Below are 25,878 nucleotides of genomic sequence, written 5' to 3' on the forward strand. Positions count from 1 at the left end.
CCTCACCATCTTCTTAACTCAGTCAAATTTCCGTAAATGTTTTCCAACAAATTATGTAACAGAATATTTGAATTAAAGCTTTTGCTTGTGATCCAGTGATAATTGATACTAAATGCCAAAGGAACTTGCAATATAGTCTTACTCTGTAAGACTTTCAAAAATAGGTGTATGAAAAATACCTATAAGACTCTTGGTATAAGAGACCTCTCACCTTCATTATAGGTATAAAAGGGCCAGGGGTGAAAATTTTTGACGAATTATGCGTGATGCTTTTTTTTTGGGAGATGGTAGAACTCTGGGTTCCATTAGTCCCCACTGGATGAAGTTTGGGGGGTGGTATGGCATTACAACTTAGGGAGAGAAATTAATATATGCCTTCTACAGTTTTTGGATACTAATGAACAATTAATTAGGAGGCTGGCCTAAGATCTTGTGATGGTAAATTAGACTAGAAAGCTGTGGCTTATAAGTAACTGCACTCTCAGAATTTGTTAAAACCAAGGATCTGCAAATATTTTCTGAGGTTCAGACATGGCCTATATCGATAGCAGAGAGAAAGCTGGTGGTGGGCTTGTCATACCCTACCAATAGGGCACTTAGAGGGTGAAAACGCACATCAAGAGAGAGATGTTTAAGGCATTCCAGATTCCCAGAGACTGAGAAAGGAGTAAGAAAGAAGGTGAAGATGATTTTGCCATGCTCAAAAGTACACGCCAAATGAGAGTTCTCCCAAGATCAAGTGTATGCCTATGGGATATGCCTAATTCAGAAAGTGTCAAAACTAGATGGCCAGAACTCTACCAAATAACAAAGTTCCAACTCTCTCCAGCTCATCACCTTGCCAGCTTTCACGCCAAAGAAGTCATAATTTTTTATTCATAAGACAAGAAAGAGGTAGAATGGTGAGCTAAAGGAAACATATCTGGCATCTTTCCCTAGTCGCAGTCTTCCTATTTACAATAGGCTTATGCTACGAGAAAAAAGAGAACATGGTAGAGAAAACTGTAATTAGAGAATTGGGATTTTATTCTGCAACTTAAGGTTACTCTACACCTTTATATTATAATTCCTGAAAGTGAACAGAGAAGTCTTGCTGCCTGCCCAAATTTTCATTCAGGGTCACAGGCTAAAGTAGCCCCAATAAGCAGATGTAAAGGGGCTAGAAGAGACCAAATAAATTGCTTTATGACTGTATCCTATGAGTTGTGCTTGTGCAATATTCCAGTTACGATGATAACCTCCTAACATGGTCAGAAGTCAGACGATGCTTGAGTGATCCAGTCTGTGGCCCGTTCACTCCTGTCTTCTGCACTATCTATCTGTTGGGATTCAGTCAGGCTGGTGGGAAACACATCAGAGATAATTATAGAAATAGACACAAAGCTTCTTGGAAGGCCAAGAAGTTTTGATAATTTCTGTAATAGATCTGGTGGAAGGTGGCCAGGTCCCATTACCTTTAGTTAAAGGAATGTAGACTAGTTTATTTAGCGAGTTTGTTTACTCATGTGGTCTTAAGGTTAACTTTTGATGTGACGTGGGTGCTTAAGTGTCTTTTATTCGGGAAGTCCACAATGTCAATTACTGTCTAATGCTGTTGACTCAAGCTTCTGTTAGTTAATCTTACTGAATAAATGCAAATCTCCCTAGCTCATGGAGGCCAACCGCAGTGACAAACCTCTCTTGGTGTGTAGGTGGTCAGATATTCAGCAGGACTGGCAAAACAGAACATCTGTGTGTCAGTGTACATTTTATTCATCCGTTGTTTGGGTCAGGGTCTGCGGGCAGACGCCCGCAGCTAATGCCCTCTTGTGAGGAGCAATACCTCATCCATATTAATTACACAACCTTTGCCCACACACATCAAAGATGATACAAGATGAATATTTTGTGAATGCATGTGTTCCATTTTTATCATTTCTAATTTTGAAAAACTAAAAAATCCTTTAGTGAATTTAAGTATACTTCCCTAAACGTTCTATCATGTTGCCCTAATTCTGCTTTCTCTAGTTACACAGAATAAATTGTCTCTTTCCTATGATAGCTCCTAGGGTTCTTGAAAAGAGCCATTATTACAGACTTTTTTTTTTTTCCCCTCAGCCTGCTATTCTCCACACCAAACAACTCCAGTTTCCGCTGCTCCTGTGAGTTCTTTTCACCACTTCCTTAGACAAGGTGTCTGCATGTGAGGAAGCATTCCACCTCTCCTAAAGATTTATGAGCAACAGGTGTTCTTCAACTACGAACTATAATGGACATCTTCATAATTAGATATTGGTGTACTTTCCAAATATAAGCTTTTTGATAAAGTGGTGAATTTTTGAAGTTAGTAGTCAGATATTTGACTTAATTCTGAGAGCTAGCTGCTATTCTCCCATTTCTCAGGTGCCCGTGTGGAGGGGCTTCCTAGAGTAGTGCTCCTTGCCTCTTGCCTATCCCTTGCTTATGCATCCTCAAAGGATGTGAGTTACCAAGTTCATGAGTAACAACCCTTGCTCTACTGTTTATAGCAATAACCTACTTGAAGATTTTGAGCAATTGGGATTAACTCTCTCTGCTCTCTTCCTGATACCAAGAACAAACAACAATTTCAATAGACCATAATTTTATCTGGGGTAACCTGTCCCAAGAAGCAATCAGCAATGGGACAGAGGGTAGGAGAAGAGTAGGCGGGAAGAAATGGAAGCTAGGAAATACCATTTCATAGTCATTTTTAAGCTATATTCTCCGAACAGTGTTTGGAGATAGTTAATGAAATATCATGTCACAATTGGTGGTGAAGAAAAAAATGAATATAATTTGTGCCCTCAAATTTCAATACCTGGTTTTCTGATTTGATACCTAGGAAAAAGAAAAAGACAATGAATTGTATTTGAAGAGCACTTACGGACTTGGACTTCAATAAATTTGGTTACATGGGACTTTGACATTGGTTGTCACAGCTAATCATGGCTCGAATCTGTAAGTGGAGCTTATTTTTAATAGGGTGAGGTGTTTTGATAATTCAAGTTATGAAGGCATTAGTGTGTGGTCTCCAGGAATTGATTTGGAAAAATATAGGTGTGGCTTGTATCTAAGCAGGCACAGCTGAGGCAAAGTTTTAGTTAAAGAGAAAAGAAAGTTTTTATGTAGACAGACTTTTTAAGCATTGGGAAATAATAAATTTTTATGCCTTTTTGTTTCTCTGTGTGATTTGCGAACAAGGAAGCCAGGATTGCAAAGGCAGTTGAGACCTACCTTTGCTATAGAGCACTAAGACTCTAGTCTCAAGCTGTTAGTTGCAGACTGAGATACAGAGTACCATATCAGCTGTCCCAAAGTCCCTCTTGCTGAGACAAAGGAGAATAAGATATGGGTAAGAGTGGATTTTAGACTTTGAGATTTGATCTTTTAATGCAAAAATTAAATAAAATTTGATTTGGGACTTTAAAGACTTGGTCTGTAATTTCTAAGGGCTTAAACTTGTAACATACTCTTTGAACTTTGATTTCTCTCTGGAAAATTCACAATAAGAATGAATTTATATAACAATTATGAGTACCTCTAAACTGTGGGCCTCAAATAATTGGATAACTTAATGTCATCATAAACTCATTATATAAAACCTATGTTGAGCTATTCTGGACTACATGTCTGGGAATTTTGCAATGATAATCGAAGAGGGAGTGAATTATCTATAGTGAAGCATTGATAAAATTTAATCAATATGTTGTTCTAACCTATTTCTGAGATTTCTGGAGACAAAATGTGCACCAACCACCAACAGTTCAAAGACAATTCAGAGGGAAACAATTGTTAGGGGAGACACTTCACTCAAATAGAAGCAGGACTTGCCCAGGCTTAATATTTCAGATAAATGGATTAAGATAACCAAAAGCAAAAGAAATTCATGGAAAAATGACTCAGGGAATAACCATTTAACCCGCATTTCTTAAGTCTCCATGTGGAGTCACCTTGCGGAAGCAATATATTTGACTGCTTTCCAACTTCCTTCTTGTCCTTTTATACCAGAGGAGTAAGATACCTGGTTGGTGAAAGATGGCCATTGGTAAACTTTTCTCAGAATCTAATCTACTAAAAAGCAAAAACATCAATAATTTGGTCTTATTTCCTCTCTACCTGTGGCCAAAGAAAAAGTGACACTGAATAAATCCATCTACTCTGCAAAATCAAAACTTCCTTCAGGTGGGCTGTTTCTATGCTAGACTGGGAGAAGAAAAGGAGAGTGGATTAGTAACATAATCTGATCCTTATATCTGAGCCACATTCTCCAAAATAAACAAACAAAAATTAAGAAAATGTGTTAGCAGACATACAGTAAAATAAATAATAAAGGAAGTTCTTCAGGCAGAAGAAAAATGACCTCCAGAGAAAAACATGGAAATTTACAAATAAACAACAAGCATTAGAAATGTAAACCACATGGGATACAATAAATTTAAAATATGTAATCAAAATACATGGCAACACAAACGGTGGGCTATAAGCAGTAGATGAAGTTAAAGCGTGTCAAGGTTCTAGCATTATCATGGAAGTGGTCAATGGAAGTGTAATCATTTTCATTTGACTACAATAAACAAAGATACATTGTGTAATTGCCAGATTAACCGGTAAAGCAACAGGAGAAAAACAAAATAAGACAAATAATTTCTAATAAGTTAGAAAGGAAAATAGACTGATAAAAAATACCAAATAAAGAAAAAAGGACCAAAAAAGGGAACATAAAACAGGTGAACTAAATAGACACAAATATTAGAATGTTAGGAAAAATAAACATGCATAGAAGTAGATAAAATACTCAGGCAAAAAGTCTCATTGTTAGACAGGATAAAAACCCAAAACTCATTACATTTTGCTTCTAAGAAAACTACCTGAAATATACAGATGTCAAAAAGTTGAAAATAAAAAGATAAAAGAATACACCATGGAAACATTAACCAATATGCTTCTGAAGCTATAGCTCAAATAGATTTAAGGCAATAAATGAAGTAAAGGGACACATTTCTCAATGATAAAGAGGTATGGTAGACCAGGAAGATATTACAATCCTAAATATATGTGTATCAAACAATATATTTTAAATTACTTATTAATTTCATAGAACTAAAAAGAATACACTAATTTTAATAAAATTTTAATAAAAATTACCTCAATCACTGATAGAATGAGTTGCCAAAAATCAGTAACAAAATGGAAAATTTGAACAATATAATTGATAAACACAACCTATAGAACTTTCACCCAGACCAACCCAGGCCGGGCGCGGTGGCTCAAGCCTGTAATCCCAGCACTTTGGGAGGCCGAGACGGGCGGATCACGAGGTCAAGAGATCGAGACCATCCTGGTTAACACGGTGAAACCCCGTCTCTACTAAAAAATACAAAAAACTAGCCGGGCGAGGTGGCGGGCGCCTGTAGTCCCAGCTACTCGGGAGGCTGAGGCCGGAGAATGGCATGAACCCGGGAGGCGGAGCTTGCAGTGAGCTGAGATCCGGCCACTGCACTCCAGCCTGGGCGACAAAGCTACACTCCGCCTCAAAAAAAAAAAAAAAAAAAAAAAAAAAGAACTTTCACCCAACAATAACAAATACCCATTTTTTTTCAGGTGCTCATGCAATATTTACTAAAATTGACCCTACTCTGTGTCATAAAGCAATTCCCAGAAAATTTTGAAGGATTAAAATAATTCAGCTTTTGTTTTCTAAACACAGTTGAAGAAACCTAAAAACAAACAACTAAAAAGTAACTAGAAATTCCCAAAAGTCATTCACTGAATCCTAGACCAAATTAAAAAAAACAGAAATTAGAAAATCTTTTGACCTGAGTCATAATGAAAATATGAACATATGAAAGCTAGTGGGATACATCTAAAGAATGATTGGATGAATTTCTTTAGCCTTAAATGAATACATTAGAAAGTCAAGAACAATTGAAAGTTAATTAAGCCTCTGATATGGTTTGAATATTTGTCCTCACCCAAATCTCATGTTGAATTGTAATCCCCAGGGTTGGAGGTAGGGCCTGGAAGGAGGTGATTAGAGTATGGGTGCAGATTTCCCCATTGGTGCTGTTCTTATGATAGCTAGTGAGTTCTCATGAGATCTGGTTGTTTAAAAGCATGTGTGTGACATCTCCCCATTTCTTCTCTTTTCCTCCCGCTCCAGCTATATGAAATGCCTTCTTCTGCTTTGCCTTCAACCATGATTAAAAGTTCCCCGAGGCCTCCCCAGAGGCAGAAGCTGACTTGCTTCCTGTACAAGCCTGCAGAACCATGAACCAATTAAACCTCTTTTCTTTATAAATTACCCAGTCACAGGTATTTCTTTATAGCAGTGTAAGAATAGACTAATACAGGAAATTGGTACTGAGGAGTGAGGCATTGTTATAAAGATACCCGAAAATGTGAAAGCAGCTTTGGAATTGGGCAAAAGGCAGTAGCTGGAAGTGTGTGGAGGGCTCAAAAGAAGATAGGAAGATGAGGCAAAATTTGAAACTTCCTAGGGACTTGTTAAATTGTTGTGACTAAAATCCCAATAGTGATATGAACAGAGATGGAAAGGCTGATGAAGCCTCAGATGGAGATGAGAAAATCATTAAGAACTAGAGCAAAGGTCACTTTTGTTATGCTTTAGCAAAGAGCCTGGCCACATTATGCCCCTGCTCAAGGGATCTGTAGAATTTTGAACTTGAGAGTGATGATTTGTGATATCTGGTGGAAGAAATTTCTAAATAGCAAAGTGTTCAAGATTTTGCCTGGCTGCTTTAAACAGCCTATACTCCTATGTGTGAGCAAAGAAATGACTTGAAATTGGAACTTATATTTTCAAAAGAAGCAAAGTGTATAAGTTTGGCAAATTTGCAGCCTGGTCATGGAGTAGAAAAGAAAAACCCATTTTCAGGGGAGGAATTCAAATGAGCTTCAGAAATTTGCATAGGTAAAAGGAAGACAAGTGCTGATAGCCAAGACAATGGGAAAAGGGCCTTGAAGGCATTTTAGAGATCTTCATGGCAGCCCCTCCCACCATAGGCCCAGAGGTCTAGGAAGGAAGAATGGTTTCCTGGGCCAGGTCCAGGGTTCCACTGTTCTGCACAGTCTTGGGACACTGCTCCCTGTGTCTTGGCTGCTCCAGCTCCAGCTATGGCCCAAGGGGGCCCAGGTACAGCTTGGGCCTGTACCTGCTTCAGAGGGTGCAGGCCATAAGTCTTGGCAGTTTTTATATGGTGTTAAGCCAGCAGGTGCACAGAGTTCAAGAGTTGTAGTATGGGAGCTTCCATGTAGATTTCAGAGGATGTACAAAAAGCCTGGATGTACAGGCAGAAGCCTGAATCAGGGGTGGAGCCTCAGAAAGAACGTCTTCTAGGTTAGTCTGGAGTGAAAATGTGGGGTTGGAACCCCCACACAGACTCCCTACTGGGGCACTGCCTAGAGGAGCTGTTAGAAGACTGCCACCACCCTCCGGAGCCCAAAATGGTACATCTACCGGCGGCTTGTACTCAGTGCCTGGAAAAGCCACAGGCACTCAACACCAGCGTGAGAGAGCAGCCATGGGGCCTGAACCCTGGAAAGCCACAGGGGCAGAATGGCCCAAGAGTTTAGGAACCCACCACTTGCATCAGTATGTCCTGGATGTGAGACATGGAGTCAAAAGAGATTATTTTGGAGCTTTAAGATTTAATTACTGTTCTGCTGTGTTTTGGGCCTTCATGAGGCCTGTAGCGCCTTTCTTTTTGGATGATTTCTCCCATTTCGGATGGAAATATTTACCCAATGCCTGTCCCTCCATTGTATGTGGAAAGTAACTGACTTGCTTATTACTTTATAGGCTCACAGGTGGAAGGGACTAGCCTTGTCTCAGATGAGACTTTAAACTTTGGACTTTTGAATTAATGCAAGAATAAGTTAAGATTTTGGGGTAACTATTGGGAAGTCATGATAGCATTTTAAAATGTAAGGACATGAGATTTGGGAGAGGCCAGGGGTGGAGTGATTTGGTTTGGCTCTGTGTCCCTGCAAAAATCTCCTGTTGAATTATAATCCCCAATGTTGGTGGTGGGCCTGGTGGGATGCAATTGTATAATGGTGGCAGATTTCTCCATCTATAGCAGAGAATAGCACGTGAGAATATCGTGCTATTCTCACAATAGTGAGTTCTGGCAAGATCTGGCTGTTTAAAAGTGCATGGCACCTCCCCCTTCCTTCTCTCTTCCTACTTTTTTGGGCATGTGAAATGCCTTCTCCTGCTTTACCTTCCACCATGATTGTAAGTTCCCTGAGGCCTTCCCAGAAGCAGAAGTGACCATGCTTCCTGTATAGCCTGTGGAGCCATGAGCCAATTAAACCTCTTTTCTTTATAAATCACCCAGCCTCAGGTATTTATTTATAGCAGTACAAGAATGAACTAATATGAATTCCATATCAAGTAGCTAGAAAAAGACATCTGAACAAATCCAAATAAGGTAGAACAAATAAAATAAGAAACAGTAAGAAATAAATGTAGTAAATGAAATAATGAAAAATCACTAGAGCCAAAAGTTGTACTTTTGAAAAGATGGGTAAAGTTAATAAACAATCTAGACAGCTGATCAAGAGAAAAGAAAAACAAAACATTAATGTCTAATATCAGGAATGAAAAAAATTAACCTCACTACAGAAACTAGAGAAATTTAAAAGATAGTAAATGGATATTATTTTTAAAAATCTATATCAATAAATTTGAGAGTAGAGGTGAAATAAATTTGTTGGTAAACTGATAAAAGAGCAAATAGAAAATCTAAATAATCCTAGCTATCATAAAGCGTCTGAATCTTAATAAAAACTTTTCCAAAAAGGAAAAAATTGCCAGACCAGATTGCTTTTATCTTGAATTTATATATTTATGTGTGTGTCTGCGCATCCGTGTTTAATTTAGACAGTCCTCAAGACAATAAAACTTGTTTTATGTGCTAGAAGAATGCTGACAAAATAACATGATGAAAGTATGGAAAGAAAGGCAAAATTAGGGATGATGTGTTTCATAAATATAGAGGCAAAAATAAAACATTAGCAATTGGAATTTAATGACGCAGAAAAAAAATGTAATACACTATGACCAAGTGTGGTTTATTGCAGTAATGTCAAAATGTTTTAGCCCTAAAAGAAATCATTACAATTCACCACAATAAAGAAAAAATGGAGGAAATGATGATTACCTAGGTAGATGTAAAGAAGCACTTAATAAAATTTAACACGAGATTTTTTCCTAATTCTATTAAACAAGGAACAGAAGAAAACTTACTAGATATGATGAAGAGAATCTAAAAAAAAAAAAAAACACAATAACATATTTAATGATGAATTTTTGAACACTTTACAGAAGCAAAAACAGAAAAAAAAAAATGGATGTCTTTATCATAGTTTCTGATTAACTTTAAACTTGAAGTCCTAACCAGGGCAATACATTAAGAAAATGAGCATTAGACAGAAGAGAATAACACATGTTTTTACAAATTGCAAGTTTATTTTTTAAAATCCAAAAGACACCTCAAACCAATAGAACTAATTATTGTATTTGGCAAAGGTTGTTGGAGATTGATCTTGTGATCAATATGTGAAATCAATGATAATTCCTATGGAACAGCAATAATCAAAAACTGAAATTTTGAAAAAAAATATTAAATCAGTACAAAGAAATAGATCCAACAAAAGATACAGAAGACCTCACTTATAAAAAATCTGAAATAAATCTAAATTGACAAGCTGATCCAAAAACATATATGGAAAATAAAATACTAATAGCAAAGCAATGTTGAAAAAGAATATAGCTAAACATTTACCCAAATATTAAGGCTTATTATGTGAGCACAATATAGACAGTGTACTCTTACTGAAAGGAGGGGAAAATAGATCAATAGAATAGAATACAACAATGGGAAACACTCATACAAGAGACAGAAGAGGTCGTATAGAAATATTCACACGTATGTGATGCTCTTATTTCTAACAAGGGTATTGCTTGATAGTGCAGTAGAGAAAAGGTGACCTTTTAAACAAATAGTTCTGGGTCAGTTGGCTATCTGTATGCTAGTTACTAAATTGATCCTCACATTATACCTAGCTATCAATTCCAGATGGATTGTGAAAGATATAACAACATAGATTTTTTTTTAAAATACTATATTTTCACAAGCTTGCATAAGCTAAGATTTCTCAATCAAGACACATAGAGCATTAATTATAAAAGGAAAATGATAAATTAGACTAAATCAAAATTTTGAAGTTTTATTTAATGACACCATTAAGAGAGGCAAAATCATACTACGAAGTAAGAATATTTATGAGACATAAACTGACAAAGACTAATATATAAAAATATATAAATCAGCTAGGAAAATGGTAGAAATGTGGAAAAGCCTTTACAAAAGAGTATATATGAATGGCAATAAGCATATGGAACAGTGCTAAATATCATTATTCATAAGAGAAAGTTAAAATAAAATACACATTTATGGCTAATTTACAACAAGGGTGCCGAGACAATTCAATAGGTAAAGAATAATCTTTTCAATAAATGGTGCTGAAACAACTAGATATTTATTTGCAAAAGTATAAAATTGGAATCCTACCAACTACTATATAAAGAAATCAATTCAAAATGGATCAAAGACCTAAAAGTACAATAAAACTCTTAACACAAAAACAGATGCAAATCTTCATGACCTTTGATTAGACACAGTTTCTAAGATACCAACTGCCCAAGCAATCATACTAAAATTTGACAAATTAGACTCCATCAAAATTAAAAACATTTGTGCAGCAAGGGCACCATCAGGAAAGTTAAAAGACAACACAGAATAGGAGGAAATATTTGCAAATCATACATCTGATAAAGGTCTAGGATTCAGAATAGATACAAAACAATTGTGATTCAACAATAACAAGACAAATAACCACTCATTAAACGGGCAAAGGATTTGAACAGACATTTCTCCAAAGAAGATATACAAATGAGAAATAAGCACATGAAAAAATACTCAACATCACCAGCCATTAGGAAAATGCAAATCAAAACCACAATGAGATACCACTTTATACCCACTATGATAACTATAACAATAAAAAAGTTTCAGCGGGGATGGGTTTGAGAGATTGGAATCTTCCTACATTGATGGGAAGAATGTAAAATACCACAGCCACTTTGGAAACAGTCTGGCAGTTCCTCGAAAAATTCAACGTCAAGTTACTACATGACTCAGTAATTCCATTCTTTGGTATACAGCTAAGATAAATGAAAACAAACATCCACACTAAAACTTATACATGAATGTTCATAGCAATATTATTCATAACCAAAAATGGAAACAAACCAAATGTCTATTAATGGATGAATGGATAAACAACATGATTTAACCATGTAATGAAATATTATTCATCCATAAAAAGGAATGAAGTACTGATTAATGATACAACAGGGAAGAACCTTGAAAACATTATGCTAAGTAAAAGAAGCGAAACACAAAAGGCCACAAATTGTATGATTTCACTTGTACAAAATGTCTAACATAGGCAAGTTCATAAAGACAGAAAAAACTTTATTATTTTCTAAGTTCTGGGAGTAAGGAGAAATGGGGAGTAGCTGCCAATGGGTACAGCTTTCTTTTTGCAGTGACGAAAATGTTCTGGATTTAGATCATGATAATGGCTGCACAATATTGTGAGTATACTAAAAAAAAAAAAAACCTAAAAACCTCATTTTAAACGCTTAATTTCATGATATTTAAATTATATCCTACTTTTTAAAATATAAAATAAGATCACAATCATGCTATCATATGACCATCAGAATGAATGAAATTAAAAAGACAACAAATTGTTGCTAAAAATGTGGACCAACAGAACTTCTCACAGACTTTTGGTGGGCATGTAAATTGCAGAAATCACATTGAAAACTCTTTTCTATTTCCATTAAAGTTGAAAATATGCAAAACCTATGATTTTGCAGTTCTCTCCTTGGCATATACACTATAGAAATATGTATGTATGTTCACATAATTCACATAATATATGTTACAAGCACGTTTACATCAGTGCTACTTGTAAAATCCCCAAACTATAAACAGCCCAAATGCCCACCAATAGTAGAATGGATTAAAACTATTGTGGCAGCGTTCATACAATGAAGTGCTATGCATCAGTGAGAATGAACAAATTATTGCTACATGCAACAACATGGATGAATCTCACAAACGTAATGCTTAGTAAGATAAGTCATACCCAAAAGAATACAAGCTATGGCTGAGCACGGTGGCTCACACCTGTAATTCAAGCACTTTGGGAGGCTGAGGTGGGCAGATCACAAGGTCAGGGGTTCAAGACCAGCCTGAACAACATAGTGAAACCTCATCTCTCCTAAAAATACAGAAATTATCCAGATGTGCTGGCATGCACCTGTAGTCCTAGCTACTCAGGAGGCTGAGGCAGGAGAATCGCTTGAACCCAGGAGGCGGAGGTTGCAGTGAGCCGAGATTGCACCACTGCACTCGAGCCTCGAGCCTGGGTGACAGAGAGAGACTCCATCTCAAAATATATATATATGATCCCATTAATATAAACTTCAGAAACAGGAAAAACTTATCTAAAACATTAGAAGTCAGGATACTTTTAGGGGCAAATGACAATGGAAAAAGCACAGCATAAGAGACCTTCTGAGGCTCTGGTAATGTTCTATTTTGATCTGGGTGCTGGTTACAAGGGTGGGTTCACTTTACAAAAATTATTCAGTTATATATGAAAATCATTGCGCTATCTGAAGGTATTACACTTCCATTTACAAATTTTATGCTAAAAGTAAAGAGTCAAGAGAGAAAAATCATAATGTGTAAATAATATGTGTTAAAACTAGCATTTCAAGTCACTTGATAAAATTTTTGGGCAGCACATAATAATAAAACTTTATTTGGAAATCCATTAACGACTTCCCTCCAAATTCAAGAACAATTGATGATTAGCTTCAAATATTCATAAGAATATTTTCCATATTTTTCCCATCTCCTGTTTGACTCTTTCACTGCTATGATCAATACATTCCATATCAATGGCCTTCTCCAGAAACAAACTTAGCAAGCCTCCAAACAGAAAATGAGAATTAGAAATTTTTCTTAGTGAATCTACGCTGGTTCCTGTGAAGTACCACAGTCTTTTTTCAGATTTTCTCAATAGTTTAAAATATCTAGGAAAACTGAGATCAAGTTTTACTTACCTATAGTCTTAAGAATCTATATTATACTGTTTAAAAACTTGGAAAAGAATTAATTGATCTCCAGTTTCAGGAGATGTCTTAGTCCATTTTCTGTTGCCTATAACAGGATATCTGAAACTGGGTAATTTATTTAAAAAAAATTTTTTTTCTCATAGATATGGAGGCTGTGAAGTCTAAGATCAAGGAACTGCCTCTTGTGAGTAACTTCTTGCTAGTGAAGACTCTCTGCAGAGTCCCAAGGTGACAAACGGCAAAACATAGTGAGAGGGCTGAGTGTGCTAGTTCAGGTCTCCCTTCTTCTTCTTAAAAAGTCATCAGTACCTCTCTCATGATAACCCAGTAATTCATTAACCCATTAATTAATGATGCATTAATTCCTGAATGGATTAATCCATTTGTGAAGGCAAAGCCTTCATGGCCCAATCACCTCTTAAAGGTCTCATTCTCAGTACTGCTACATTGGAGATTAAATTGCTACATAAGTTTTGGAGAAGACAAACATTCAAACCATATCTGGGGATGTTCCCATGATTTCTCAAATAGTAGTAATGAGCATTACCATGTCAACGTATATATTTGCAAAGAAATTTAAAATTTCATTTAATCTCAGTATTTATAAACAACTACTACTTCTGATCATTGATGCTTACAATAAATTACAATAATTTTTTGCCCACTTTATGATGGGGTTGTTCACTCTGATGGTTATGAACAGACATTTCTCAAAAGAAGACATGCATACAGCCAATAGGCACATGAAAAAATGCTCGTCATCATTGGCCATCAGAGAAATGCAAATCAAAACCACAATGAGATACCATCTCACACCAGTTAGAATGGCGATCATTAAAAAGTCAGGAAACAACAGGTGCTGAAGAGGATGTGGAGAAACAGGAACACTTTTACACTGTTGGTGGGATTGTAAACTGGTTCAACCATTGTGGAAAACAGTATGGCGATTCCTCAAGGATCTAGAACTAGAAATACCATATGACCCAGCCATCCCATTACTGGGTATATGCCCAAAGGATTATAAATCATGCTGCTATAAAGACACATGCACACGTATGTTTATTGCGGCACTATTCACAATAGCAAAGACTTGGAATCAACCCAAATGTCCATCAGTGACAGACTGGATTAAGAAAATGTGGCACATATACACCATGGAATACTATGCAGCCATAAAAAAGGATGAATTCGTGTCCTTTGTAGGGACATGGATGCAGCTGGAAACATCATTCTTAGCAAACTATCACAAGAACAGAAAACCAAACACCGCATGTTCTCACTCATAGGTGGGAACTGAACAGTGAGATCACTTGGACTCTGGAGGGGTAACATCACACATCGGGGCCTATTATGGAGAGGGGAGGGGGGATGGATGGCACTGGGAGTTATACCTGATGTAAATGACGAGTTGATGGGTGCTGACGAGTTGATGGGTGCAGCACAGCAACATGGCACAAGTATACATATGTAACAAACCTGCACGTTATGCACATGTACCCTAGAACTTAAAGTATAATAAAATAAATTAATTAATTAAAAAAAGAAAAAAATACATAATTTTGGTATTTGTAATATTACAAGCTGTGCATCTCCTTACGGGGAGAAAAAAAAATCTTTTTATTAGCTACTAAATTTTTACGCTTGTAAGAGTCCACAACATTTTTCGAGGCGGAATTCAATTCCAATTCCCTGCCTTCATATTAAAGTCTACATAAACTGCTCCATATGAATAGTTATTTAATATTTTATTACAGCTTTTAATTTTACTATCCCCTCAGTAACTTATTTCCCTGCTTACAAACCTTATGGTCAAGAAATTCCTCCCAACAGCAAATATAAATTTTCCATTCTGGTTTCCTAGCATTAAAAGACTTGTTAAATCTTCCTTACTTCCACCCTGACCCATTCTTCTCTAACAAACCACAATCTTTTACATTGTTCCTTCCATTTCTAATGCCATCTTTTGTCATGCGTTAGCCAGTACCGTATAAGTTGCTACTATAAATGAACATAGCGTATTTGCTAAAATAATCAATTAGGATCAGAAAGCTGGGCTCAGACTAACGTTTACTGCAATTGTAATCTTAATTAAATTTCATAACCTCTATCAGTCTCACTTTCCTGATGTGAAAAATAGAAATAACAATAGTATCCACTCCATAAGGTTATTGTGAAGATTATATGAGACAGAACATGAAGTAAGCCAATGCCTTCTTATACTAAGAGCTCAATAAATGGTGTTGTTATAATTACTATCATAAGAGTTGTTTTTGCTTACAAATAAATGAAACAGCTAGGTTAAGTCAAAAAATGGGAGAATAGGGCAGAGAATTTGCATGATACTTGGTGAAAGAACTCAAGAAATAATGCTTAGTAGTTACAATAATAAATAATGCTTAGCAGACACACAGTAGTTAGGGTCACTCAGGGGCCAGCGCTGTTCTGGGGCTCAGCACTGTTCACCATTAAGGGCACACAACCCCAAAGCTGCTCTAACTCTCCACTCCAAATTTCAGATTCCCAGGAGAGAATGCCAAATTACTCCAACTTGATTCAGGATATGTATTACTCTGGGGTCAATCAGCAAAGAACAGAAGGACACAGATATCACCAATAGAGATACACTCCTGTGTACGAAACCAGCGTCAAGAAAGAGGGTATTTGATCAACATTTTTAGATTTCATGTATGAGTGAGATCATGCAGCATTTTGTCTTTCTTTTCCTGAAATAGCTATTAAGTGTTCTCACCACAAAAAATGATAATTATGTGAGGTAATGCATATGTTAATATTACCTAGGTTTAGCCATTCCACTATATATGTATGTATGTAAATCATGTTATACATGATAAATACACACCATTTTATCTGTCAATTAAAAAAATAATTATTTTAAAAAGAAAAAAACAAAAGAAAGTGGGTATTGGGCAGCCATACCCCTTGGTGTTGTTTTCTATCACTGACAGCACTACTATAGCAGCAGCTACTACTGCTCCTGCAATTTCTACTACTACTGTTGCTGCTGTTACCGCCACACCTCCTTTCATTATTATTAGCAAACCACTTTAGTCCTTCACCTAGAATTGATGAGAAGATAGTAAACAAAATAAAAATCCTTGCCCCACAAATCACAGAGGTTTGGAAATTTTAACTGCTGCCCTCTATGATACCACAAGGAAAGAAAAAAGTCACATTGAAAGATATTTAGAGGAATTTTAACTTCATCAATTTAAAGATATAATCCTATTCCCAGATGTAAGAATAACTTCCAGAATCCCTCAGCAAACCTGAAATAAGAAAACATAACAGTTTTCAAATATTTTTACTATGCCTTGTAATTTGTACATTATTTTTTACTTTACCAAGCACACTCTAAAAAATATTAAATTTACACATCATTTCTGCCTCAACTTGGCACAGTATTGCAAGTACATATTTATAAAGAGTCAATTAAAATAGATTTAAATTATCTAATTGTGATTAAATTCCTTATTTAAATAATTATTTATCCAAGTAAATTGTCATGGATATTGTACTTTGCTGGATATTACCAAACATATTCAGGTTTTCAAAAGTAAACAACACATCTTACAATTAGACAATATGAAATTAATATGAATGGTCTAGCAATATCTTACTATTTCCCCTAATTGAAAGGCAGCTAGCTATTACACTAAGGAAAAAGGAATGAAGTTTGTAAAAGTATTGGAAAAACAAGGAGTCTATGACTGAAGAGAATTATTTTTATGGATTAATCTAATTTGCTAAGCACAGTAGCAAAATAAAGAGCAGGTGAATAAGAAATGCACAATCAATGCAATGTTTTGAATGTTTTTTTCCTCTACAAAACTCATGTGTTGGAAACTTAATCCCCATTGCAACAGTGAGGTGAGGCCTAATGGGAGGTGTGCAGGTCAGGAGGGTTCTGTCCTTATGAAGGGGTTCATGAAGCTATTTTCTACTGCAGAAGCAGCTTCTAGGAATGGGCTCTCTCTCTTTCTCTTTCTCTCTCTCTCTCTCTCTCTCTCTCTCTCTCTCTCTCTGTCTTCTGTCATGTGAGGACACAAAGTTCCTCCCCTTGGGAGGATGCAGTATTCAAGGCACCAGCTTGGAAGCAGAGACTGGGTCCTAAATTGTGTAACAAAAATAACAAAGATTTTCTTTACATCTAATTAGACATAAAGGCTAGGACAATGTTCTTGTGAAAGGATGTTTTTAAGATGCTTTTTTGGAATTGAAATAGTAACAACATTTGTTTTCTGTGATAAACAGATACCAAACCTGATGGTGACTTGATCTTGAAGTTCTCAGCCTCCAGAACCATGAGAAATACATTTCTGTTCTTTATAAATTACCCAGCCTATGGTATTTTGTTATAGAAGCACCAAATGGACTAGAAAAATTGAGTGTGTGTTAGAGTAATAGGAAAAAGCATTGACTTTGTAGCCAAATAACACTGAGCATAATCCTAGCTCTGCCACTTATTTGTGAATTCAAGAACCAGTTTCAAAATTTATTTGATCCCCAGGTTCTCCACCTTGGAATAGGCACAATAGAATCTAATTTTATTATTACTCTGAGAAGGCAATATAGAGAAATAAAAAATAAGGTTCCAGCATGGAGCACGGCACACAGTGAATCATTAGTTCACTTATTTCTGAAAAGGAGGATGCTCACTCTAGTGGAAACCAACACATTCTGCAATTGACAGAGGGTCAAATAATACGTACAATTTTACCCTTAAAGATGCACAAAATTTAAGTTACATTCAAATATTCCTTAAATGTTTTCTTCAACTAGATCAAGCTTAGCATCCCATTTGATTCCAATAAAGGGAATGCCAATTACATAAAGAAGATAGAGACTTAATGACACAGATTAGTCAAGGGATTTGTTCAAGGTTGAATGAAAGCTTTTGGTCAAGTCAGAACAAAAGCCTGGGTCTCTTGACTTTTAGCTCTGTGCTAAAATGTACTCTGCCTTACCTCTAGGTGGCATCTGTTCCGGAGTTTTTGGATGCTTGCCATATAGTAGCCATACTATCCGCACTTGAATATCAGAGCAGCAACAAATACAACTAGGTAGAAAGCCAAAGATATTCACCATGTTTGGAAAAGACAGAACACGTTGCTTGTGTCAAAAACTAAATTAAAACGGTAAGCAAAGAGAACAAACAGCACACTGAGAAAAGGAATCTCAACAGGGGATTTTTATCTTGGTGGTGTGAGGAGGGTGGTGGAGGTGGAGATTGCACACAAGAAAAAAAAAAAAACAACAACACTGGTGTAATTTACCTTGCCAATACAGTATAAGTCAATCACCTCTCCATTCTGATGTCTTTACTTACTATCCCCATCCCATTCAGACTCAACAGAATAGTTTAGTTACAACTGAAGAAGCCAATAGATTCATGGCATGCTCTAGTTGAAAATACACAAAATGAGAAATGGAGAAAAACCTAGGCTGTTTTCCCAAAAATATTTATGGAAACCACACTGCAAAGCTCCTGAAGAAACAAAAAGAAGAAGAAGAAAGGGAAGATTACTGTGAGGTGAAAGAAATCAGGGCAAAGATGAAAGAAAAATAAACATAGAAAAGAAAGGCCTTTCACAGGATTTGTACTGCACATGTGCACTTATTTTATTCAGAAGAATGTTGCTACAGAACCCAGCAGGGGTAAACTATTATTTATCTCTGGTTATTAGCCAAGTCTAAATTGTGTAACAAAAATAACAAAAGATTTTCTTTACATCTAATTAGACATAAAGGCTAGAACAATGTTCTTGTGAAAGGATGCTTTTAAGATGCTTTTTTGGAATTGAAATAGTAACAACATTTGTTTTGTGTGGTAAACAGAAGCCTTTTGGCAGTGCAGTTGCTTTCATTTTGAAACTGCCAAGAATTATTTGCTTATCTGTGGAATTTCAACTACTTTCCCTGCCTGTGAGTCATATTGATGCTGATCTAGAATAAACAGGGCTGCAGAGAACACTGGGTCTTACTGTGGTCATTGGGCAATTTCCCCCGACCCGTGCCCAACACACAGGGTCAGGCAATCACAGTACACCACTAGTAGAAGAGGGCAGAAGAAGTGGAAAAGAGAGAAGATAATGCAAAGGGAGAGAAAGAAGGATACAAAAGCATGACAAAAAAGAAAATTCAACAAGGGAGGGAGGGACATCAGAGAAAAGGAAGAGAAATGTCAGAAAGGATGACAGAAGTCCTAGAGACATAAAGAAGCAGAAAAGAAAAGTGTCAACACACAAATGAATAAAAAGAAAAAAGAAGGTGGAAAAGGGAGAAATGTGAGAGGGTTAGGTAGATAGATCAAGAACTCAGAAAGTACAGGGAATAACAGTGGAAAAGTGGGAAGAGACTTGGAAAGACTTCATGAAGCAGGAATAGCCTAATATAATTTGGAAGGGACTACAGAGTTGTCTAAATGATAATGGTATTTGACAGTTTTATATGTATTTATAGCTGTTTCCAGCTTTCTCTGAATATTATATAGGATTATCCAGATTTTCTGGGGTTTATCACCACAGGCATGTAGGATTAACAGCCTGATGAAGTGAAGAATTATTTTTCAATCTGATCCTTAGGCTTGTAGAGCACTTTTCCCAAGTTTCCTGAGCATAGTCCATAAAATGCAATAACCAACAGAAAACTGTGTGCATGTATGTACAGGTGAGTAGCATGTACACATTTATCTATCAATATTTAAAATTCTTCAATCTGGGCTTAAAATCTACAAAAGTACTAGGTTCCAAAAAATGCGTTAAAGTAGCAAGTGTTATTGTTCACCTATGATGTGTCAAAGGGAATTAAGTGGGAAAAAAATAGGAGACAGAGTCCCTGCCTCATGGTGCTCAGAGTCCAGAATGTAGGGTATGTGGTAAGTGGTATGTCAAAGATAGTACAGAGCTACAGGAAGCATGTAACCAGAGACCCAGCTTAGTCCAAGTGGGAATATCTGTTTGAAAATCAGGTAAAAATGGAAAGGGAGAGAGAGATGTTGCAAGGAAACAGGAGGATGTTCAAGGCAGAACAGAGCAAAAAAATGATCCTTTTGCTTTACAGTAAGTCTTTTTCTATGTCTGTGAGCACAAAAAATAATGAGAGTGTTGAGTCAGAATGTTGTGGGGGAAGCAGAGACACATCATGAAAGGACTTGCAGATCTGCTATGGATTTAGGGTTTTACAATCAGAGCAACAAATACCTATCGAAACATTGTCTGGGAGAGGGTCAGGCTTGAGAAACGAAAAAAGAAAAAAGAAAGAAAGAAAAGTTGTTCAGTGAGGGATTACCAATACAGATTTTATTTTCTAAATACTACTCTTGGAAAAGTAGATGGGAAGTGGAAAATGCTGGTGTCAAGAAATCCAGTTAAGGAGCTCTTATAATAACACATACAGTAGAAGAACCAAAGTAGTGGCAGTGAGGTGAGAGAGAGGAATTTGGATTCTTGAGATACTAATTTGCAGAATCAATGGGATTTGGTGATTGCTACATTTGGAGAAGTAAGGAATCAAAAAGTGAATTGCAAGTCAAGAAGTTACAGGGATTTCAAACTCTTTGATATCAAGAAACATGAATTCTTAGCAACAGTTTTGGTTGATTGAACTGTACTGTGTACTCCTGTGTCTTCTGAGCTTCTCTTTATGTAGATATATGTTCATTAAACAAATTCAATGAAGACTTATTGAATGAATGGTTAAACTCAAGAGTGAATGCAAGGGAATGAATAAATGAATAAATACATGCATAAATGAAGGAACAAATGAATGAGAGGAAAATCAAGGAAACAGAGTCAATGAACACATGAAAGATTTCCTCATCAGCAAGGGTGGTAAATTGTATACTCAAAATGGAGCCTCATAGTTTCAGGAAATCTAGAACTCAAGATGCTAAAATGGGGTGCAAAAATAAAATGCACAACAGAAACAGCCTAATGAAGCTTCATTCTCAATAGATGCAGAAAAAGTTTTCAATAAAATTCAATATATTTTCATGATAAAAAAAACCCTCAACAGACTAAGCATCGAAAGAATATGCCTCAAAATAATAAGGGCCATCCATGACAAACCCACAGCCAACATCACACTGAAAAGGCAAGAATTGGAACCATTCCCCTTGAGAACTGGAATAAGACAAGGAGGCCCACTCTCACCACTCCTATTCAACATCATACTGGACACGCTAGTCAGAGCAATCAGGCAAGAGAAAGAAAGAAAGAAAAGACATAGAAACAGAAAAAGAAGACGTCAAGTTATATCTCTTCACTGATAGTATGATTTTATACCTAGAAACCCTAAATATTCCACCCAAAAGGCTCCTAGAACTGATGAGTGACTTTAGTAACGTTGCCAGATACAAAATCAATGTATATAAAAATCAGTAGAATTGATATACCAATAATATTCAAGCTGAGAGTCAAATCAAGAGCACAGCCCCATTTACAATACCCATGAAAAAGTAAAACATCCAGGAATAAAGCTAACCAAGGAGGTAAAAGATATCTACAAGAACAACTGTAAAACACTGCTGAAAGAACTCAGACACAACACAAATAAATGGAAAAACATTCCATGCTCATGGACTGCAAGAATCAACATTGTTAAAATGTCCATACTGCCCAAAGCATTTACAGATTCAGTGCTAATCCTGTCAAACTAACAATGCCATTTTTTACAAAATTAGAAAAATCTATTCTAAAATTCACATGGAACCAAAGAAGAGCCCAAATAGTCAAAGCAACCCTAAGCAAAAAGAAGAAACACAAAGAACAAAGCCAGGGGCATTACACTATCTAACTTCAAACTATTCTACGAGGCTACAGTAACCAAAACAGCATGATACTGGTAAAAGAGACACATAGACCAATGGAACAGAATAGAGAACACAGATATAAAGCCACAAACCTACAACCATCTGACCTTTGACAATGCCAACAAAACAAGCCATGGGGAAAGGACTCCCTTTCAATAAATGGTGCTGGGATAACTGGCTAACTCTATACAAAAGAATGAAACTGGACCCTTACCTTTCACTATACACAAAAATTAACTCAAGATAGATTAAAGACTTAAATATAAGTTCTTAAATTATAAAAATTCTAGAAGAAACCCTAGGAAATAATCCTTCTCAACATCAACCTTGGCAAAGAATTTCTGGCTAAGTCTTCAAAAGCAATTGCAACAAAAATTTACAAATGGGACCTAATTGAACTAAAGAGCTTCTGCACAGCAATGGAAACTATCAATAGAATAAATAGATACCCTACAGAAGGGAACAAAATATTCACAAACTATGCATCCAACAAAGTTCCAATACCCTGAATTTGTAAGGAACTTAAATGGACAAGCAAAAAACAACCTCATTTTAAAATGGGCAAAGGACATGAATAGATACTTCTAAAAAGAAGATGTGGCCAACAGAAATATGAAAATACTCATCATCACTAATCATCAGAGAAATGCAAATCAAAACCACAATGACATACCATCTCACACCAATCACAATGGCTATAATTAAAAAGTCAAAAAATAACATATGCTAGCGAGGTTGTAGAGAAAAGGGAACACTTATATTCCACTGTTGGTGGAATGTAAATTAGTTCAGCCACTGTGGAAAACAGTTTGGAGATTTCTGAAATCTCCAGATGGTAACAGAGTTACTCAGCAGAGTTGATCCAGCAATCCAATCACTGGCTATATACCCAATAGAAAATAAATCAGGCCGGGCACAGTGGCTCATGCCCGTAATCCCAGCACTTTGGGAGGCCAAGGCGGGCGGATCATGAGGTCAGGAGATGGAGACCATCCTGGCTAACAGGGTGAAACCCCGTCTCTATTAAAAATACAAAAAATTAGCCAGGCATGGTGGTGGGCACCTGTAGTCCCAGCTACTCGGGGGGCTGAGGCAGAAGAATGGCATGAACCCAGAAGGCAGAGCTTGCAGTGAGCCAAGATAGCACCACCGCACTCCAGCCTGGGCGACAGAGTGAGAGTCTGTCAAAAAAAAAAAAAAGAGAAAATAAATTTACCCAAAAGACACATTCACTCATATATTCATCACAGCACTATTCACAATAGCAAAGATATCAAATCAACATAAGTGTCCATCACCAGTGGATTGGATAAAGAAACCGTGGTACAAATACACCATGGAATACTACACAACCTTAAGAAAGAACAAAACTATATCTTTTGCAACAACATAGATGCAGCTAGAGGCCATAATCCTAAGTGAAATAATGCATGAACAGAAAACCAAATACCACATGTTCTCAGTCATAAGTGGGAGCTAACCGTTGAGTACATATGGACATAAAGATGGGGATAATAGACACTGGGAACTACTGGGGATGGGGGGAGAGGAGAGGAGGAGAGATAGGTTACAAAACACTACCTGTTGGGTACTATGCTTACCACAGATGGGATCTGTACTCCAAATCTCAGCATCACATAATATACCCATGCAACACACCTTCACATATACCTCCTATATCTAAAAGTTCAAATTATAGAATAACAACAACAAAGCAAACACCATACACCTTCTTTAAAAAAAAAAATGCAGAGGCTTTTTGAAATTTTAAATGCAGTAGAAAAAGAAAACATAAGGAAAAAGCTCCTTTAGTTTGAGCAACAATTTTTTGAGTATGATCGCAAAAGCTTGGGCCAGCAAAGCAACAGTAGACAAACAGGATTGCATCAAAGTAAAAATCTACTGCACAGCAAGGATACAATCAACAGAGTGAGGAGATAAACTATGAAATGAGAGAATATATTTGCAAACCATATACCTTATAAGGAGTCAGTATCTATCACATATGAGGAATTCAAACAGCTCAACAGTAAGAAAACAAATAACCTGATTAAAAAATGGGTAAAGGACCTAAATAGACAGTTCTCAAAAGAAGACCTGCAAATGGCCAACAGGTATATAAAAATGCTCGGCAGCACTAATTATCAGGAAAATGCAAATTAAAACCACAATGAGATATGACTTCACACCTGTTAGGATGGCTATTATCCAAAAGAAGAAAAATATCAAGTGTTGGTGAGGGTGTGGAGAACAGGGAACCCCTGTAGACTATTGGTGGGAATATAAATTAGTACATCCACTATGGAAAACAGTATGGATGTTGTTCAAAAAATTAAAAAGAGAACTACCATATGATCCAGCAATCCCACTACTGGGTATATATTCAAAGGAATTGAGGTCAATATGTCAAAGAGATATCTACATTCCCATGTTCACTGTAGCATTATTTACAATATCCAAGATACGGAATGTCCTAACGTAAATGTCCATCAACAACTGAGTAGATAAAACATGTGATGTGTATATGTAATGGAATACTAGTCAGCCTTAAAAAGAAGGAAATCTTGTTATTTGCAACAACCAATATAAATGAACCTAGAGGACATTATGTTTAGTGAACTATGCCAGGCACAGAAAGGTAAATACCATATCATATCACTTACATGTGGAGCATAAAGATGCCAAACTCATAGAAATAGAGTAAAATGGTGGTTACTAGAGGCTGCAGAGTAGAGGATTAGGAAGATACTGGTCAAAAGGCACAAAATTTTCATCAAACAGGAGGCATAAGTTCAAAAGGTCTATTGTATATCATGTTGAATACAATTAATAACACTATATTGCATATTTTGAAAATTGCTGAGAGTTGATTTTAAGTGTTCTCGCCACAAAATAAGTAATACATGTGCTAAATAGCTTGATTTAGCCATTCCACAATGTACACATATATCGAATCATATTGTACACCATAAATATGTACAATTTTACTAGCCGATTAAAATAAATAAGAGAAAAAAGAATGCTGAAGTTTTCATAGTATACAGGTATTGACTTTTCCAGAGAGATGAACAGTTACAAATAATGGTATCGTCATTCATGCTTAAAAAAAAAAAAAAAAAAAAAAAGGCAAATTTAGACTTGTGGCTCTAGCAAATGAGTGCTGATTTCTATCTTACTGCATCCTTGGATGCATATATGCTTACTCAGTGATCATTTGTAAAAGACAAAGCATGGTGCAAAATGGTTTCATTTACACACCTGGAATCCAGAGCTCTGGGAAAATTTGAAGATCAAAACAGTAAAATAAACAGCAAGGTCCAGTAGAAATTAGCTCTGAACTTACTGCATTTTAACACCTCTCTGGCCATACAAATATGCCTGCACAGGTAACTAGGGTAGAGAAAGTGGACACTTCCTAGTGTATGCAAATAATTGGATCATCACTTGAATGAACTCTTCCCACCCTTATTTGGTACTTTCAACATAACTTGGAAAAACTCATCTCTCATTCAACTCATTGTCACTATATTTAATAATTCATAATGTAGATATATCTAATGCTAAAGGATAGGATGTGTTGGTTGATAACAGTATCAGTGTATAAATCTGTCAGAAAAGGGAAAAATCTTAGGAACTCACTATGGATCACATGGTAATGGGTCCAAGGCAGAACAAGCATGATTGCTCTAATGCTTAAACTATCATGTTAATTTCTATATATAAAACAATTATTAATATTCTAATATTTCATTATCTATTGCTCAGAACTCCCAGAAAGTAATATAAATTTTAGTTCTTGCAGAAT

The sequence above is a fragment of the Chlorocebus sabaeus genome, chromosome 12, assembly GCF_047675955.1.
Source record: "Chlorocebus sabaeus isolate Y175 chromosome 12, mChlSab1.0.hap1, whole genome shotgun sequence".
NCBI classification, from domain to species: domain Eukaryota; kingdom Metazoa; phylum Chordata; class Mammalia; order Primates; family Cercopithecidae; genus Chlorocebus; species Chlorocebus sabaeus.